The sequence below is a fragment of the Anopheles merus genome, chromosome 2L, assembly GCF_017562075.2.
Source record: "Anopheles merus strain MAF chromosome 2L, AmerM5.1, whole genome shotgun sequence".
NCBI classification, from domain to species: Eukaryota; Metazoa; Arthropoda; class Insecta; order Diptera; family Culicidae; genus Anopheles; species Anopheles merus.
In genome coordinates this window covers 2,305,383-2,315,199 of record NC_054083.1, presented here as the reverse complement: position 1 = coordinate 2,315,199, position 9,817 = coordinate 2,305,383, and the positions used below count along the sequence as shown (strand labels likewise).

The window sequence follows — 9,817 nt, the reverse complement described above, 5'->3', positions numbered from 1 at the left end:
TTCACTCTATCATGCCGCGATTCCCCACCCCGCCCGGCGCTTTGAATGAGGATGCGCTACAAGATAGCTGTACCAGCCGTTCTACCGATAAGGTAGCCGTTCTCGCTCGTGCAAGAGGGGGGGGGGGAGTTTTTTGGAGGGTGTGTGCTCGCGAGCGCGCCTTCGGGAGTGCGTGCTCGCGTGCGCTCCTTCGGGGGTGCGTGCACGCGTGTGTGCGTGCGTGCGTGTGTGCGTGTGTATGCGTGCGTGCGTGTTTGTGTGTGTGCGTGCGTGTGGAAACCCCAAAACTGTTTGACTCTCTGTTTGACAAACTCTTCTCCGGTACGGATGGCGCTTCAAAGTTCTTTTTCTTATGATTACTCTTGTCATTACTGCCTACGCGATCATGTTGGCCTTTTCAGGCCTTGAGTACCACGTAGCCGGATAGTCAGCCCTAGCTACGGCGGACGGTTCATATGCGGTTAGAACCCAAGACGGGCATGCTGTTAAGATGTGCGGAATGATGGCGGTGCCTATCGAGCGGGCAATTTGCATACTGCCATACTGTCTTCTGCCTGATGCATACGCTGCAGGCAGGGGGAAGGATGCACCTCCACAATAAAAAAAAAAAAAACACCGTCATGAACCAGCGGCGGATGTAACGGTAGGCGGACTAGGCGGTCGCCGAAAATCTCTAGTCTATGCCGTAGTATGCCGTATGTCTACAAGTGGAAAGAGTATTAGCGACAAGGGCCCCCGGAAAGATCGTTGGGGCCCCGTGACTGGAGAACCATTTGCACCCCCCTCCCCCCCCATCCACATGCCGGCAACAACTTTAGGGCCTGTGACTGATGATCATAAGGGTCCGATGGCCACACCCCCCTTCCGCACTCCGCCGGGAATATAAGTATACTGTTCAATCTCCCAACAGCTGTGTGCCAGCACCCCCTCCCCCCGGTCATCAGTTACCATTTATAGGGGCCTCAACTCGTTTTTCTGCCTTTCATGAACACCTTCCTTTCCGATGGATCATAACATTCCGGAAGAACATACATTCGGCGACAGTTTTGCACACACACGCACACTCACACCCTTGCGCAGACGGCTCAGCATATTTGTGTAATCTACACCATACGAAAGCAAAAAAACTTAGTGTAACAAAGTTATGCTTAATGCTTAACACGTTGAGTTCGATGGCAGGCCCCAGGGACTGCCAGTGAACTTTCCAGTATACCGGTTTCACAATCAGCTTGCGTTCTAGATGCCGGCGGAACAGAATGTTGATGAAAATCAGTTTCGGACTGAACGTGTTAATGCGGATTAGGGTTCTGCGCGTTGCACAGCAAACTCTCCAGCGTGAGCTAGCGATTCCGTAGTCATTTTTACATTGCAGCAATTGAACTTATTGCGCTGTTTTGGTTTGATTGGTGAAAATGTAACTTCTTCGCTGCAATGTTTGTTAACGGCTTTTTTAAGCGCCATAACAGCTCGCAAGCATTGACCACACGCGAGAAAGAGATAGCGCTATGGAAGGAAAAAGCACGGACTACGGCTGACAGCGATTGGCCGTCTGACGCACCAACACATCCAAACCTTCGGCAACGCGCTCCTGCGAGGGGTATGAGGCGGAGCCAGGGCCGGGTAGCTCGATGAGCTGCTTGACAAATTTGCCGTTGGAGAGAAAAAGAAGGCAGGATAAAATTCCATTCCGACAATCCGAACGCCATGATTTCTTCCGTCGCTTTGCACAGCGGGATTAGCCCGCTTAGTTTAGTTTCTTAACGCTTTGTTTAACCTTCATTTCTATAACCACCTACCCGGGTATGTTTAGCTTATTCTTTTTATGGTAACTTTTTATTGGATTATCGAAGCGATCCAAAAAAATTAGAATGCCTAGAGAAACATGTTTTATAAAAGTGGTAAAAAATTCAGAATTTTTTATTTTTTTTAAATGTGCTTTAAAAAATAAAATCAACTTTTACCCCTTACTTCTATAACCACCTACCCGGGTAGGTAATACATACAATAAAGGATTTTGTTTTCGATTAGTCGCTAATTTTGTAATGATAGGTATAGCAATGCATGTAGTTATATTTATAAAATCTTTTTCAAAAGTTTTCTAGCTCTTAATATTCTTCTAAAGCCACATAGATTGAAATGATTGCCCCGACAGTCGGGAAGACATGGCGGTGTATTAGTGTCAATTCATCTAATTGCTATGAAATCAATTTATGTAACTAAAAGCCATACTTCATAAATTTATAACATAAAAAGAAGTATTGTTATTATAGCTGCATAGACTAAGTTAAATACGACATTTTTTTACCAATAAAAATATGAATTCCCTTCTAAAATGTATTACCTACCCAGGTAGGTGGTCATAAAGATGAGGGTGTATTTTTGGTCATAGAAACGAAGGTTAATGTACAACTCAAATTTAAGTTCGAAAATAATTATCCAAATTCCAACATTCCCGGCCACCAAAGAAGAACTTCTTTAAATTTCATGCAAAATATAAATTCAAAAATGAGTTCAAAAAAGAGTTCAAAAAAGAGTTTGACTCTTGAACCCGACCCTTATCTCCTATCATACTGCTCGTGTGTGTAGATGTGTGAATGTGTGTTGCGTGTATCTTGTTCTGTGACTGCCATGAGTTCCGCAGTGCAAGTGACAGCGATTTGCGAGGGCGCGCGAGGGCTCACACGCTTTACAAGTTCACTGCTCCAGGGCCCTCGCAATAAAGAGCTTGCGAGCCTTGGAAGTGTCATATGAGCGAGACAGCTGTATGTCAAGTGTATGGCTATCTCTTTCGGGCAAGAAAAAAGCTCCGAAATTTAACGGTGTTGGTGGACAAAATTTAAATGGCCAAAAATTTTGACCACACACACTCTCTCTCCCGGTGCCTTCCCCTGTTTTCTCTTCCTTCAGGCCCCTTCCCCTTATTTGCACGCGCCGCTCCTCTGTGTGCGATAGATCATCAGCTGATACTGGTATATGGTAGGGTTGTAGTTGTATCTCAGAATTGGCGCGATTGGTACATATATATGTAGTGTATTTGGTTTAACCTGTGACCTTGACGATGCGAGAGCCGATCAATTCTGGTGTTGAAGCAATATTTGTGCTATGCTGGTGGTTGCCGTTCCGTGCCGTTTCTGATGTGGCCATTTGATCGCCATGAGGATCAACGGTTATGAAGCCAATTTCAAACGAGCGAAAGTGAAGGAATAGTTCCGTACCGGATTTTTTTATCATGTCTGATACTCCAATACTGATCTCGACCCGATGTAAGCTGGTTTTATCGGCCGTATGAGATAATGTACTCATGTGTTAAAAAATGTCGCATTATTTTCATACCTGATTTTCCCGAAAATTGACCCATATTTCAATACCATTTAACTATTTTAATTGATTCCTCATACAATGCATGGAAAGAGGTAAACTGGTTTCGCCGATTCATTCATCTCCGCTCCCAACCATTCATCACCCGAACCACCCACAACCTCATCATTCCATCCACATGCAACGACATTTCCATCTTCTTTAACAGCAAAGGTCTCAACCGAAGCTTCTACAGACTGCTGCTTTCCATTTTCCTGTTTCTTCTTCTTCTATTTGCCGTATCCATATACCTGGTCATGCCAGCCAATGCAAGCTTTTGCGTCTTTTTAGTACCACACATCCGGCTGGCCAGTCCTTACTACGAGGGGACCGTCTATATGAGGCTTGAACCTATGACGGGCATGATATTATCATCCTCATCCAGTGGCGGATCTAACGGTAGGCGGACTAGGCGGTCGCCTGGGGCCCCGCCGATTAAGGGACCCCGTAGATCGCCATTCTATAGTATGCCGTATGGACAGAGTACTAGCGACAAGGGCCCCCGGAAGGATGGACGTTGGGGCCCCGAGGCTGGCGAATCAATTTTAGAGCCTGTGACTGATGATCGTAGGGCCCCCCGACGGCGTTCAAACTCCCAACAGCCAGTTTAATGCCGCTAACACCCCCCCCCCTCCGCCCGGCCCACCATTTACCATTTACAGGGGGCCTCAATTCGTCTTACCGGCTAGGGCCCCCGATACCATTAATCCACCACTGTATGTATCCTTTATTTACATTTACCCTTACACCTGAAATGCATCCAGTTCATTTTTCTTTCCGTGTCCGCATAAAAATAACACAAAATGTGCGACAAAACAACGCATAAACGTCGTTCAACAGCTCTTTGATTTATTTCTTTTAAAACATGATTATAAAGCCACCTACATAAGGAAGAAGAAGAAGAAAGCCACATACAAAAACACATGCGGAGGGGGGGGGGGGGGAGGGGGAGAATGGCCACTCTCGGTTCCGTGTCAAGATCCTCATTGAGGACATCACACGCTGACAGCGCCTTTTTCAACGGTGAGCCCTCAGGATCGGGCCATGATCTGCGCACATCCATTTGAACGTGTCACCAACTGATAATAAACCTGATAATAATAAAACTGACCAACTGATAATAAATTAGAAACGGACTCTCTCACCCGCAGGTACCCATATTCTACCATCTGTTACACATTTTTTGACACACCATGCACAGCTTCCTTTTGTCTGTCCTTGCGAACGACTATGGGCTGGATCGTTCAGTACCAGGGGTAGGACAGGCGAGTATGGTGCGCTACAAGCTACCAGTTCCACCAGGTTAAACCAATGTAATCGAAATGCAGTCCGCAAATATCCAGACAAAATCCTCTAGTGAACGTGAATAGAAACCTTCTAACAAATTAACTATGTCATCATGTTTATTCCCCCTTTAAAATGCGTAGTGTTTTATGAGAATATAAACTAGATTTATTTATCTTAAATGTTGTATAAAACCCGCACATACGAGTGGAGGCAGTCTCATAAATGTAGGTTTATAAGCACAAATGTAAATTTTACTAGCGAGCGAGGGGTGGGTTCCATTTTTGGGGCCCCTCAAGACCACGGGGCCCTACGCGGCCGCTTAGTTTGCTTAGCGCTCATTTCGACCCTTCGCACACACGCGCATTTCATAACACTTAACCTAAAATTAGGCATATCGATGTATGCCTTAAAGCTCACTTAAGATTAATCTTAACTCATTAACGTATTTTTATCATGATGTCGTGTAGATGTGCGGAAGAGGATTGATGTTAACAATTTGCCGCTGGAGATGAGCGCTTGTCGCCTTTCCGGGGTTATTCAGTGGCATGTTGGTGCCGTCAGCGAGCGGCCGTCGATGAAATCGATACACCTGAGGGAATATAAAACATTTGCTATAGAGGAAAGATAAAACAACAGATCTAGATGTAGCGATAGTGCATCTAGAAGGAACTCACTTGTGGGGTTTTTTCTCCTGCCAGGAAATTTGACCGCAATCAGTAGTGCGGTCGGTTCGGTCCTGTTGCTGCTGCAGCTATTGTGAGGCAGCGGATAATGCAGATCCGAAGGGTTGAATTCCTGCCCCGAACGTTGTGAACGAGCGCGCTCGACACCGTCTGACGGCGCAATCGGGGCACCCGGTGCCGGCTGGGTCTCTAGCGTGTTGTGCTGGTAGAGCCCGATTCGTCGCCGTACAGCTCCCGGAGGATGTTCTTTAATGGTTCATCGTAAGCCCACGTTCCAGGATAGAGGAAAATTGGCTGCAAAAAAGGAAAAAAACACCATGATTAGCATCCTAATCCCTAGCTTCGCCAAACAATCTTCTTCTTCTTTCGTGGCCCACTTACAACTTACCGTATCATACACAATCATACACAGCGCACAGTCGCAAACACCTGCGGCAGGCCCATATCATTTTTGCATTATATCTGCAAGTTAAAAGAGGTCATAGTCTATTAAAATAATGTTTCTTTATCACCATAATCGCTGGAAAACGCTTACCCACTGTCTTGTGCTGTGTTGTCCACCACACCACTTTTCTATGCCGGTATATGCACGTACCGCTTCCGACGGAGCCAGCACGCATTGGGGAGGACTTCTACCTCTTACATTTTAGCTAAAAAATGGCACTTACTTACGTAAAATTAAGAACTTAATTATTAAAAAACTTACCAAAATTGATCAACCAACAACACTGTTTACGTTTTTTTTACATACACAACCTAATTTCTACAGTGACAGCAGCCGAGGAGTACCAACACAACGAAAGGTGTCAGGCGAGACGTCAGACGATCTTAGGCGAGGGGTAGGAAGGAGATCGGTGGTGAGGGACGTGAAAGCTCAGCTCGACAGAATCGCTATAGGTACAGCTAGTAGAGCGGACAGTGGATGTTTCGATGATAGTATTACCGGGTGTTTTTCTGATTCCGATAGATGTGCGTTATTGAGCTGGCCACCAATGCGCAAGATACAGTATCGGACATTAAGATAGGACCCTGTTTTTTCATCGCACCGTGCACTTGTTTTACCACGTTATTTATTTATTTATTGAAGATAATTGCGTGGCGCGCGCAGGGGCCTTTGCAATATTAAAATAAAGTAATACTTAAGATAACCTTACTTGTTATATATTTGAAAACAGACATGAATATTTAAACGTGGCAACGGTAATATTGAAGTCAAAAGAGGCAGTAGAACTTATTGAAAGCTTTACACATTGAAATAATTGGATCATGAGCTCCTCTGTAAGTACGGGTCCGGTCTATTTTGATCAGAAAATTTCGAGGACGTAGTGCGTGGTCAGGGGCGTACAAATTGATTTTACTTGTGTGTGTGTGTGTGTGTGTGTGTGTGTGTGTGTGTGTGTGTGTGTGTGTGTGTGTGTGTGTGTGTGTGTGTGTGTGTGTGTGTGTGTGTGTGTGTGTATGTATGTGTGTATGTTTGTATGTGTTTGCGGGTTTGGGTCTGAAAAACGTAGCTTGCCATGATGTCATATTGCGTTGAAAGTGCGCAGGTGTTCTTTTCAATGAGCGTTTTGTTTCATGAGCGCGGCAGTATTCTGTTCTCGATTTAAATGGGTAGACGCTCACTCGCTTACTCATAGATAGTTTTTATCCATACACTTTTTTCGCTGCTCTACAATGATGTAATTCATCACGTGTAGAAGCAGAACGCAGGCTGAGCACGGGATCAGCCGTGTCCAACTTTTTAACCAGCGCGTTCTTGACGGTCCAAGCAAGCAATGTTAGTAACAATGGGTCGAGGTAAACGTTGTACCGATTATCAGCGCCATATGATAAAGCAAATGGCTGCTGCTGGCATTAAGCGCAAAACGATCGAGTTCATAATGGAACGATCGCGCACTTTTGTGGCAAACGCGCTTCGGACAACCGAAACGTGCTTAGACAACCGAAACGCGCTTGAACAACCGAAACGCGCAAGTCAACCGGACGTCCTCAGAAGACCACGGCAAAAGAAGACCGTAAAATTGTTAATATATCGAAAAAACACTGATCGCGAGGGCGGTGGTCCTGCTTATTACATCGAAAACCTAACCCAAAACACAAAAAAACTACTAACAAATCTATCCGAAACGACATACTTGTGAAACAAACACACTCACCAATACACATTCAAACATACATTCAAACATACATACATACACACACACACACACACACACACACACACACACACACACACACACACACATGCACACACTCACAAACACATACAAATCACACATAAACCTGGCCCAACGGGTGTATGCTGCGTTCAAAAAACCAGGGTCCTATCATTCTGTCCGATACTGTACCTTGCATATTTATGAAAGGGGAAATCCATTTCAGTTTGGAGTTCTTCGGAATCTCTTTGCCCTTCTGCAGGTGTTGTATCTCCTCGGAAAAGGTGGTGTTGGAATCTCGCGTTGGAATTCCAACTACCTGTCTTAAACGGGACGTTTAAAACGAGCGTAGGCGTAAACGAACAAGGCACGAAGCGTAACAGAAGAAAAGTGTTAAAAAGGGCCGCAAGACAGGAACGAGCCCTTTTCTAAACCAACCGCTGAAAAACGGACAAATTTTTTGGCGCGTAATATAATAATAAATCGTTTTTGGCAAGAAATTTAATCCCCCTTGGTTTTAGTTCCCAACATTCCAAAAAATTTGATTCGATAAATCCAAACACATTTTGGTTCGATAAATCCAAAATAAGTTGGATTTGGAAATTCGTCAAACGATTTCGTGTACGGCATTCCTCGTTCGTCGTGTAGTTTCGCGAGTCGAATAAATAAATCACGCGCGATGTGTGTCGAACTGCCTGTGACCGAAAAGTGCAAGTGCAATGGAGCAGCAGCAATTGCGTCTTATGCCAAGAGTAGAGCTGGCTACCGCAGGGACTGTCGCAGGGACAGAACGTGTCAATCTTTACACTAGCCCCCGCGGAGCATCGTCCACCCCTGGAGCATTGCGCGAGATTTTCTCCCCGTCGGAAGGTTCTACTGCGGAATATGTGTACGAGTGGGCAGCAAGTAAGGCGGAAAAATTGCAGCAGCACCAGCCAACCTCGTCGGAAGATGACGCCCGGAGGCGCGTTCTTCAAGAAGGAAGTAAGACCCTCAACATGGAGTGTCAAGTAAGACAGGTGAGGCAAGTGGTAACGGTCCAGTAAATCCAGATCTCGACGAGGAAGTGACGCTATCAGCGTCTGAAAGTGCACGATGGGAAAGTGACGAGCGGCACCGACGGCGTATTGTGCTTGAATTCGAACTGCTAAAGCTCGATATAGCCGAAGCAAAAAATGGCGAGACAGCCATCGCGCAGCCCTCGAACACTTTGGGACGGAAAGAAAAGGAATTTGAAGAGTGGGTCCGCGACATGGAGAGTTCCATGCGCCAGCCCATTCGTGACAAGGATGGCCTTTCGCGGGGTCAATATCCTGTGGTTCAACACCCCGACGCGAGGATCACACGCACACTAAATCCTCACACGATGCATTATGGCCACGGCATGTATGCAACACAACAACAGGATGCAGGGTACGCGACACACATGCAGCATGCAGGATACGCGACGCATCCGCGAGACATTGCATCGTACGAGGCACAATCGAACGCGACACAGTACGGGTACACTACGCATCAAGCGTACGCGAACCGTCCGGAAAACTCACTGCACTTTGGGAATACGGAGCATTTGGGTCACACAACACTGCACAACACACGACCACAGATACACGGCACTTTCTTAAGCCAGAGCCAGATAGCAGCACGCCAACCTGTACCTCGAGATTTGCCAACCTTCTCTGGGAATGTGGATGATTGGGCGGTTTTTATCACCGAGTATGAACGCACTACCGCTGCTTGTGGCTATACGGATGATGAGAACGTAATCCGGCTGCAACACGCGTTAAAAGGGCCCGCATTGGATGCGGTTGGACACCGCTTATCTTTCCCGGACGGGTTGAACGAAGCGATCGAGACCCTCAAGACTCGCTATGGAAGGCCCGACTTGATTGTTGAGTCCGTTATTTACGGTCCTTGCGTTGGTCGAGACGATCAACATGCCACCTCCGTGAAGACGTCCTCCTGTAGTAGGCAACGGACCACCACGCCGAAAGCTGGACAACAGTGGGACACCGAGCGACAAACATTCGACCGAAGATCGATCTTTCCGTCGACCCGGGAACGCCTTGCGGGAACATACCTGTGTCAATGCCAGCCTGCGTCGTCTGCGGTGAGAGCTGCGGATCGCTGTCACAGTGCGAGAAGTTCCTAGGAACTACCGTAGCTGCAAGGAGAGCATTTGTGAACGAGCGAAGGATGTGCAGAAAATGCCTCGGTTACCACGATGGCAAATGCCGTGCTCCACTGTGTGAAGTAGATGGATGCAGCGTTCAACATCACGAGCTGTTGCACGCGGAGGACACATCACCCGGTATCAGCCGCCACCAGTATCAA

The 9,817-nt window shown here is 46.5% G+C and overlaps 1 long non-coding RNA gene across 1 annotated transcript; it reads right to left on the bottom strand.

Annotated features, from left to right (window-relative positions):
- Positions 1-4,879: 4,879 nt before the first annotated feature.
- On the bottom strand, positions 4,880-6,071 carry LOC121594099. The gene is made up of 5 exons (XR_006004897.1): positions 6,034-6,071; positions 5,863-5,965; positions 5,716-5,789; positions 5,319-5,621; positions 4,880-5,233 (listed from the first exon to the last, which is right to left on the bottom strand). It is a non-coding gene; the product is annotated as an uncharacterized LOC121594099 (long non-coding RNA).
- Between the last annotated feature and the right edge of the window lie 3,746 nt (positions 6,072-9,817).